The following is a 10,694-nucleotide window of genomic DNA, read 5'->3' on the forward strand; positions in this document are numbered from 1 at the left end:
AACTAAGTAAGCAGCAGACTATTGGCTGAATAACTAACTTCATTGTTCACATATTACAAATTCACGTCAAGTTTGCTTGGTGAGCTACACGATTATACCGAGCAGCCAATATGAACATTAGAACCTCTATATTATTTATTTTTCTTTTATTTTTTGTATAGTTTAGAACACACGCCAAGCATTCCATAAGTTCCATCAATAGAAACAGAATTGATTTCTAACCATAGCCTAATCAATGGTTGCCATCATGCATGTAGAAGTGAATGGAATGTGTGGCCATTTTAAGAACTAGTGATTTTCCCCCTCCTTTGAGCTCTATTATTGACTGAATCTGAAAGTAATTAACAACAAAGATAGCTAGTCAATAGTGGCCTGGAACCGACAATCCCATTATTCTGATCAATCATCTCCATAAACTGACCAATGACAAGAGCAACAGATAGAATCCTCTTGACTACATTGGCGTTGGAGTGATTTGAGGATGATTGGACGATGTCTGATTTGAAAGATGGGTTTGATGCTGGTGGTTCTGTGATATGGATCCAGTACCATTCTGTGATTTTGTCATTTTCCAATCACTTATCATCATTGTAATTTTCCATCGTTTGCCCGGGCAAAAGGGCCTATCAAACACACCTGTAGTACTACTCAAGTAAAAAAAATGCCTAAAACAAAAACAAATGCAACTTAAAAGTTTGTGTTTCAAATTCTAAAATGGATAGACTCTTAGTAATGCTGGCGTTCTAGCCACCCTAACCCATCGAAGTCATGAGCAACTACACGACATAGATAGGCCGGCTAACCTTAGTCACATTCCTAACCTTACCGAATTCCTCTTTTCTGGTAAGAAAAATCGAATCTTCGTAACCAATATATGTTGGTCCAGGTCATCATTTGAGCAATCGTATTCTGAAAAAGAACGAGCTAGGAGGTTCTAATTATATTCTTTACTTGATATATATTGCAACAGTGAGAATATACAGAAATAGTCCTGCTCTACATAAGTCTCATAACGTGTGTGTGTTAGAGAGTATGGATGGGAGGGTTGTTGTTGAAGGAGAGGGAAGAAAAAAAAGGAGTTAACATGGAATGTATTGAAAGAGGAAGTGAAGAAGGTTGGATATTTAGCAGGACCCATGGTTGCAGTCACCTTATCTCAGTATTTGTTACAAGTCATTTCCATGATGATGGTTGGACATCTTGGGGAGCTCTCGCTTTCTAGCACTGCCATCGCCACTTCTCTTACTGGTGTTACTGGCTATAGTCTCCTTGTAAGTTTATTCACACACCTCATGATCAGTGTTTTGTTATATGTAGCAGTCCTTTATTGCTCTCCAGTCTCCACTAGTTCCATTGTAACTGCTGCAACGCTCAAGGATCACACTATATATAGCACCAAAATTCCACCTTGGACCAGAACATGCAAGGAGAAAATATCCGCTAGCTCCTTTGCTCCAAGAAACAAAAATATTCCCCATTTGTGAAATCCCTCAGTGCTAGTTGAAAACTTGAAAAAGACTCGCACTTATATCCCTAATGACTATTAAATATATTTAAGATGAGACTATTGATTTCGGTACTGCCATAGAGGGTTCTTTGTGCTGTGACTGTTTGGGTAAGAATTTATCCAAACACACTATACACTATTGAATCTGCAAGGGAGTATGTTGTGTATAGAGAGTGAGACTGTGCCTTTAACGGCTGTCTACATATCAGAATATGTTTCCAGAATCAAGTCAGGTGATTAACTGGACCTGTGAACCGTCCAGATGTCTAACTTACCATGTGAGCCGTCCAGGTGGCTAGCTGGACATGTGAGCCGTCCAGGTATTCAGCTAAGACTTGAGCCGTCCAGGTAACCACTTAAGGTTTCAATCGGATCGGTCACTTAGACTTAAAGATTAAGACCACTAAAAAAAAAATGACAGTGGAACTTGAGACTTGAGAGCATGCCTTAAAACTAGATATATGGGTCAAGTTGGGAGTTGTACGTCTGAACTGTGCATTGCTGATTCAATTATTTGAACGGCCTGCAGCTTGGAATGGCAAGTGGACTAGAAACGCTGTGTGGTCAGGCTTACGGGGCACAGCAGTATCAAAAGCTTGGAAACTACACTTGGAGTGCTATTTTATCTCTCCTATTACTTTGCATACCTGTGTCTCTTATCTGGATCAACTTGGAAAAATTACTCGCTCTAATAGGCCAAGACCCAATAATTTCACTTGAAGCTGGTAAATACGCAGTGTGGTTGGTCCCTTCTCTATTTGGTTATGCAGTTCTGCAACCTCTAGTGAGATACTTACAATCTCAAAGTTTGATCCTGCCTATGCTCTTGAGCTCCTCTGCGATACTTTGTATTCATACTCCTTTGTGTTGGGTCTTGGTGCATAAGTCAGGACTGGGAGCAGTTGGAGGTGCACTAGCAATTGGCATATCTTATTGGTTGAATGTGATATTCTTAATATTGTACATATACCGCTCCTCATCCTGCAAAGAAAACAAGTGTGCCCCTGTCGAGGGACGTAATCAAAGGTATCGGCGAGTTCTGGCGCCTTGCTGTGCCTTCCACTATAATGATTTGGTAATGTTGTTCTAATATTCTTAGTTTTACATTTTTTTATGCATGAGATATTTATATGAAACTTTTTTTAAAATTTACGATTTAAAATTAGTCCTGTATTGTTGCTTTCTTTCCCAAATGCCCTCCCTAACTTCCTTCATATGGTGCAGTCTCGAATGGTGGTCATTTGAGCTGCTAATTTTGCTCTCTGGACTATTACCTAATCCACAGCTCGAAACTTCCGTGCTCTCTGTGAGGTAAATAACTCCCTTAATATTCTTCTGGTCGCTGGAGGTGAACAACTTGTTCTGACCTCCCGATAAACAAAAAACACAACTTGTTCTGACCTTAACTGGATGAAACAGTAGCAAGCTCCCTTTCGGGGACTTGTCTAGTGCTGGTACATAATCGACAGGCATTCGAGGTTTCATCCTGTAAAGAGTCAGCACATTTCAGTTAATAAAGAGAAGCCTCTTCAACAAGTTGAATTGTTTCTAAGTTCTCCGACTGAAACTGTCTTCATCATTTGATTTTGATTGTGCCAAGTAATTATGTCAATTAAGAGAATGTAATTCTGTATGAACAGCCTTACAACAATTTCATTTCTCTACACCATACCGTTTGGCCTTGGAGCGGCTGCAAGGTTGGCTCTCCACTTACTTCCTTGGGCATGTCTACTCCGTCCATAAATATATATTCTTGTGTTTTTTAATGCATGTTCAGGCAGTGTATTCTTATTAAGTCAGTTAACAAGTTGCTTCTGTACTCTGTATTTCTGTAGCACTCGAGTTTCAAATGAATTAGGAGCGGGGAACGCAGAGGATGCACGTGTTTCTGTATGTGTTGTGATGTTTATTGCTGTAACAGAAATGATTACTGTAAGTGTTATTCTTTTTGCAAGTCGCAATATATTAGGATATGCCTACAGTAATGAGAAAGAGGTGATAGATTATGTCACAAGACTGGTTCCTCTAGTTTGTCTCTCAGTTATCATGGACAGCCTACAAGGTGTCCTCTCAGGTTCGTTCAAATTTTACAGGTTGGCCCTTTAACTTTCTTTTCATCTCTGAACAATGGTTTGAAGGGCAATCTCTAACAATCAGGTATTGCGAGAGGAGCTGGGTGGCAGCATCTGGGTGCGTATGTTAACCTTGGATCATTTTACCTTGCCGGTATCCCAGTAGCAGTTTTGTTAGGGTTTCTTCTACATTTAGGAGGAAAGGGTCTATGGATTGGAATAGTGGTAGGTTCTACCATACAATCCGGTTTACTTGCCTTCATAACAAGCTCCACAAATTGGCAAAAACAGGTCTGCAGTCCGTCCTTTCTAGCTTAAAAAGTTAATTAAGTTTCACTTCTAGAAAATCCTTTATCATAGCATTTTCATTTTATAAAACGGCAGAAATACAATTTAGTTTCAAATTTTCAGCTTTTCCTCCTCGTCCTGGCTGGTAAAATATTATCCCTTTGACATGACATTCAACTCTCATACTGCTTTGCTCATTGTTTAACTACGGACTTTTTTTTTGGGTCACACTTGCAGGCAATGAAAGCAAAAGAGAGGATATCTGAGGGTGACGGTTACTGATATTAGGTGTATATTATGTCATAGGTCTGCTCTACATACAAAATGTATTTTAGCTTGTTACAATCTTACAGGTTCTTTCTTTTGATGTATTAAAATGGGCAGACAAAAAGTTGTTTGTAATAAATAAATGCTACAATTTATTAGTAAGCAAGACAACAGACCTTTTATGGTATCTTTCAAAACCGGCCAAGTTGAAGAAGATCTGAATTTTTACTTCCAATCTTCTTCCAATCTTCTGTTTGATCATGGGGGATTCTACCTCTCAACCGATTCCAAGGCAACCTATGTCTTGGAGCTCTTTTTTTAGTAATCCTTGTATTTCTAAAAATACTACACCTTTGAGAACTTATACACCCGAACTTACCAAATGGAGTAGCTGTAGTACCTCAAGACCTCATTGATGAGGGTGTTGAGGAGTAGAAAGATACCTTGGTGGGGCATTTTCTAGAAAAAAGACTAGTTTTTCATTATGTGAAGTCTTCACTTGAGAAAGCTTGGAAATTGAAGGGCTCGATGGAGCTAACTACAGATAGTGTTTTATTCGATGGAACTTTATTGTTTAACATCTAGTTTCCGATTTTCCATTAATTATTCTTTGAGATTAGTTCAATGCAATTGCATCAAGTTTTCGATTTTCCATTAATTATTCTTTGAGGTTAATTCAGTGTACTTACATCAAGTTTATGATTTCTCGTTAGTTATTCATTAAGGTTAATTTAGTGCAGTTACATCCAGTTTTCGATATTTCGTTAATTAGTTTTTGAGATTAGTTCATTGCATTTCCATCCATGTTCCAATTTCTCATTAATTACTCTTTCAAATTAGTTCAATACATCTGAATCCAGTTTCTGATTTCCAGTTAATTCTTTTTAGAGGTTAGTTCGATGTTCAATGCATTTGCATCTAGTTTCAAATTTCTGGTTATTTATGTTTTGAAGTTAGTTTGACCAGTTACATCCGATTTCTGATTTCTAGTTAACTATTCTTTGATGTTATTTCAATGCATTTGTATCAAGTTTCTGCTTTCCCATTAAATATTCCTCAAGATATTGCATCCAATTTCTGATTTACCATTAGTTAATCTCTGATTTTAGTTTAATGCAGTAACATCCAGTTTCTGATTTTCCGTTAATTATTCTTTGAGGTTAGCTCAATGTAGTTGCATCTAATTTTCGATTTATAGTTAATTGTTCTTTGAGGTTAGTTCAAATGTTCAATATTAAGTTTATGATTTTCCGTTAATTATTTTTTGAGGTTAGTTCAATGTAGTTGCATCAAATTTATGATTTCCCATTAATTATTCATTGAGATTAGTTCAATGCAGTTGCACCCATTTTTCGATGTTTCGTTAATTAGTCTTTGAGATTAGTTCATTGCATTTGCATACAGTTTCTGACTTCCTGTTAATAATTCTTTGAGGTTAGTTCAATATATATGCATCTAGTTTTTGATTATTTATGCTTTGAGGTTAGTTCGATGCAATTACATCCGGTTTCTGATTTTTCGTTAACTATTCTTTGAGGTTATTTCAATATATTTGCATCTAGTTTCTTATTTTCTGCCAATTATTCTATGAGGTTAGTTCAATGCATTTGCATTCAGTTTTTGATTTCCCGTTAATTATTATTTGAAGTTTGTTTGATGTATTTGCATACCGTTTTTAATTTCCGTTAAATATTTTTAAGGATTTGCATCCAATTTCTAATTTCTAGTTAGTTATTCTCGGCGATAGTTTAATCTGATTACATCTAGTTTCTGATTTTTAGTTAATTACTTTTTAGTATGGTTTATTGTATTTACATAAAGTTTTCGATTTCTGTTAATTACTCTTTGAGCTTCGGTTCAATGTATTTGAATCAGGTTTCGATTTCCTTTTAATTATCAATGTGGTGTGTAATATCAACTTCAAATAGGACATAAAATAAATTATGTTTGATTTACTATGTGGGATCATCAAAAATTATAGAGTTCGATTTCCGTTAATTATTCTTTAAATTATACATGACTCACTATGTGAGATCTTCAAAAGATTATATCTGAGCGTGTGATGTTATATTAATTATTCTGAAAAATATTTGCAACTATATATGCAGAACTATTATATATGAATATTATATTGATCACTCATCCAAATTTCTTATAACGTGAAAACCCCACTATCCATTAAAAAAAAAAACTTAACCCTTGATAAAACCCTTCAACTTCATTTTGTTGTTTAATAATAGAAGTTTGATTGAAGTTTTGTGAGATTGCCTAATAAGACGAAGTTCATATTGAAGCTATTTGAATAGCAAGGCGTTCCCAATCAATCATACGAAAAGAGATAAGATAAACACTATTTTAAATGTAAAACTATACTTATCGAAACATTCCCACAACATATAACACAACTATATTTTGAGGTTAGTTTAATGCTTCCTCCAATTGGTGATCAAATTAAGGTCAACACAGATGAGGCTTCTAGAGGGAACCCAGGTCCAGCTGGGTTGGGTGGATCATTTAGAAATGTTCATGGTGATTTTGTCTTACTCCTGAGCAAGGGTATCAGAATTGCAGACAACTATATAGCTGAGTGCATGGCTATATTGGAGAGTGTGGAGCTTTCCCTTTCAAAAGGATGGAGAAATCTCTGGGTGGAATCGGATTCTGCGGCAAGAAATCCTGACTTTTTAACTCAAGGGACATCCCTTGGCAACTCCTATGCAGATAGAAAATTTGCACGACGAAGGTGCAAAGCTTGAAAGTGTCGCACAACTGGAGAGAGGCTAACCTAGCCGCAGACCATGCGACAATATTTGGATCTTTCTTAGCTGAGAATGAGGCTTTTGTATCAAATGGCAGACCCCCATGGCTATATGGATGGGAGGTTCCATATGGTTGCTATTTTAGAATATCTTGAGCTTACATCATTATAGCATGTAGGTTCTACCACTCTTGTACAGTTCTTTTATTTCGTTTCTTTCATTAATTCAATTTACACTTACCGAGCAAAAAAAAAAGGTTAGTTAATGCATTTGCATCCAATTTATGATTTTCAATTTCGTTATTTATTTTTTGAGGTTAGTTCAATGCATTTGCATCTAATTTCCAATTTCATAATATTAATTGTTCTTCGAGGTCAGTTCAATATATTTGCATCTAATTTCCGATTTTCCGTTAATTAGTCTTTGAGATTATTTTAATGCATTTGCATCCAGTTTTTTATTTCTCGTTTATTATTCGATAAGGTTGCATTTGCATTTAGTTTCCGATTTCCCGTTAATTATTGTTTGAGGTTAGTTCAATGAATTTGCATCCAATTTTTGATTTTCCGTTAATTATTTCTTGAAGTTAGTTCAATGCATTTGCATCTAGTTTATTTTTTGAGATTAGTTCAATGCAGTTGCATCCGGTTTCTGATTTCCCATTAATTATTATTTAAAATTAGTTCTACGCATTTGCATCCTGTTTCCAATTTATAGTTAATTTTTCTTTGATGTTAGTTTAATGCAGTTTCATCCAGTTTTCGATTTTCCATTAATTTAATCATTGGGAGTTAGTTCAATGCATTTCCAACCAGTTTTTGATTTCTCGACAATTATTGTTTTATGTTAATTCGATGTATTTGCATCCAATTTTTTATTTCCAGTTAATTATTCTTTGAGGTTAGTTTAATGCAGTTGTATCATATCCATAGTCCGATTTTCAATTAATTACTTTTTAAGATTAGTTTAATGTTTGTATTTGCATCAAGTTTCCGATTTTCCGTTAAATATTATTTGAGGTTAGTTCGATGCATTTGCATCCAGTTTTCGGTTTTCAATTAATTGTTCTTTGAGTTTAGTTTCATGTAATATTATATATATTTTAAAATATATGTCAGTATTGGCTTGCCGAGCTTGCATTAGAATGAATGTAAAATTTTCTATTATATGTTTTGTGATGTTATTTTTTGTATAATTTAATTTTCCACTGTAATTTATTTTGGTTTGGTATATATATATGGGGAGGGATAGAGGCACATTCCTTTGCAAGACCACATTCTAGCCACATTGTAAGCAATTCAAATAAAATTGTGGATTTAAAAGTTGAATGAAGTGCTGAATTTTTGTAGGTAGGACCTACCCACTATGGAGAACATGCTCACAAAAATTCAACTCAGTCAAAAAAGTCTAACCTTAGAACATGTTCACAAAAGTTTTGGACCGTTAGATGAAAAGTTAAAAAATGAACACTAATATATTATAAAATTGGAAATTACATTATAGTGTTGAAAAAAAAATTATAAATTCAGAAATTTAATTGGAATATGTTGTAATTACTGTGGTTTTTGAAATCCTTAACGATGACTAAATGTCTAAATCCCAAAGTGGATGATGCATTAAATATATCCAACTTTATTTGTTTAGGCCCATATAGACATATAGTGCATACAATACAATTTTATTTGTTGTCCGCTTAGTTTTGAGTGTACACTGTTACTTATTTTATGATTAGTTGACTTTTACTTTTTCTTTTTTGTCCCAGTCACATGTGTGGTTAACAAATGTAGAAAGTAAATGTTCAGGCAACTCAATTTATTTTTTCCTTCGTTATTTCATTGTCTTTTTTTAAAAGGAAATTTTGTTATGTTAAACTTCACCTAAGATTAGTGTGAAAACTATTTTTCGTGGCGTAAGGGTTTTAGGAAAATCGTTTTAGGTGGAAACTATTGTTTTTAGCAATTTAGTTTTTTTGTCTCCTATTTTTTCATAATTAGCTATAGTGTTTAGGAAAAGTTGGAGAATATGTGAAATTCTAGATGGGATTGTTTATTTATTTATATCATATTTTTTTTTCATACTTAGTAATAGAGTTTAAAAAAATTGTAGTTAAATGAGTACTCAATTGTCCGGATTTTTCCATATTAGTCTCTTACTTTTTCGTAATTAGTCAAAGAGTTTTACAAATATTGGAGACTCTGTACATATCATATTGTCATGCCAAGCAAAAGTTCAAATGTTAAAATCTCAAGTATTCGAAGTAACCAACAACGTATCAATTTGTATATCAGCATATCATCATATTCACAGATCCATACAAACCAAAAGAAACATAAGAAATAAAAGCTAAGGCTGCACTCAGACTATCTAGCGAGTTTAGCGCTGAAGCAAGTATAACTGTATAAGAGAACTTAACTTGTATATGGTCCTAAAAGAATGAAACTAAGATCAAACATTGTCAGTATGTAGTTATCCTCTGACTAGCTGCTCACTGGTCCTTGGCTTTTTGCTGCTTTCAAAATCTTCAGTGTCCACTGTTGGCTTTATCCTTCACATGAGGAGAGTCCACTCTGCGTGGAGATGCCAGAGCGTGACTGCGCTCAGATTCTTCTTGCTCGGAGCGCGACTTGCACTCGTGACTTTGAAGGACTTCCAGTAGAGTGAGCGCACATGCGCCCTACTTGGGCTTGCTTGGTAGCGACTGCGCTTCAGTCTATTTTTCGTGGGCTTATTCACGGTAAGAATGAAATTTGTTTTTTGATATAAAAACAAAATCAAGGTTTTGGAAAACCTAACCAAGAACCAAACCCGAGAAGAACCAAAGAACAAAAGAGAAACCAATCTTGAAAGCAATCAAGATTGAGATAACTTCTGAGAGAGATAGACAACCCTGGAAAGAGATAAGAGTGATCTAGTAAGGTGAGAGACTGAAAGGAGAGATTGTAATCTTCCTTCCCACTTTATAAAGAACTAGCTCTTGTGGAAGTAGGCACCATTGGCCGAACCACGGTAAATCTTTTGTGTTGTGGTTTGTTTTTACTGCTTTACATTATTATCTGTTGTTAATCGTTGTTTAGCGAGTTGGGCATGTTAGTATAGGTTGTAGTTGATATTTGGAATTCATCTGGAGTTGAAGTGTGTTCATACAAGTTATCTGTGTAGTGGGGGAATCGATTGGTATTGGTATAATCCCCAACAAGTGATATCAGAGCCTTTGTTAGAATAGTCTAGAGTGTTATCTGAATCTTGGTCATAAGGTGTTTGATGAAATTCCTGAGAGAAGATTTGAGGTTAAATAACTTGTAGAGATGGACCATTCCGTGAACACTTTCGCATGATGAGTGCGAATAGGAAGAACTACACCATCCGGAAAGCTAAGATGGAAGACTTGCTATCTCTGCAAGGACTTGGCACTTCCATTGAAAATGAGGGAGTAAAACCACAAAAGAATCGATGGTGAAGTGGAAAAAGCTTGACGTGGCGATTGGATACATTCGATGGTGGATTGGCGCGATTGTCTTTCACCATGTATCCTTAAGAAACTACGACCCTTGATCATGGAAGAAACTCGAAGACCTTTATGAGAGGAAGTCGGGTGGAAACAAAGTGCTAGCCGTTTAGAAGTTTGTAGACACGAAGTACCAAGAAGGCTCTTCAATGTCCGAAGTACAGAATATCATCAATCAGATGCATTTGATGAAGATCAATTTGGAAGATGAAGTTGAGGCTTTGTTTCTATTAGGCTCTCTACCCGAAAGTTGGGAGACATTAGCAGTTTCTCTACACGGAGCAGTCAAGGATGGA

General features: G+C 35.5%; 1 pseudogene across 1 annotated transcript; it reads left to right on the plus strand.

Annotated features, from left to right (window-relative positions):
• Positions 1 to 492: 492 nt before the first annotated feature.
• Positions 493 to 4,323, plus strand: LOC147473300 (protein DETOXIFICATION 14-like; annotated as a pseudogene). Its single transcript, XR_015210496.1, has 8 exons — positions 493 to 555; positions 1,028 to 1,271; positions 2,037 to 2,582; positions 2,732 to 2,818; positions 3,148 to 3,204; positions 3,343 to 3,581; positions 3,665 to 3,870; positions 4,105 to 4,323. The product of XR_015210496.1 is annotated as a protein DETOXIFICATION 14-like (transcript).
• Positions 4,324 to 10,694: the final 6,371 nt, after the last annotated feature.

This window comes from Coptis chinensis, unplaced genomic scaffold, assembly GCF_015680905.1.
Source record: "Coptis chinensis isolate HL-2020 unplaced genomic scaffold, ASM1568090v1 utg2803_pilon_pilon, whole genome shotgun sequence".
NCBI lineage: Eukaryota > Viridiplantae > Streptophyta > Magnoliopsida > Ranunculales > Ranunculaceae > Coptis > Coptis chinensis.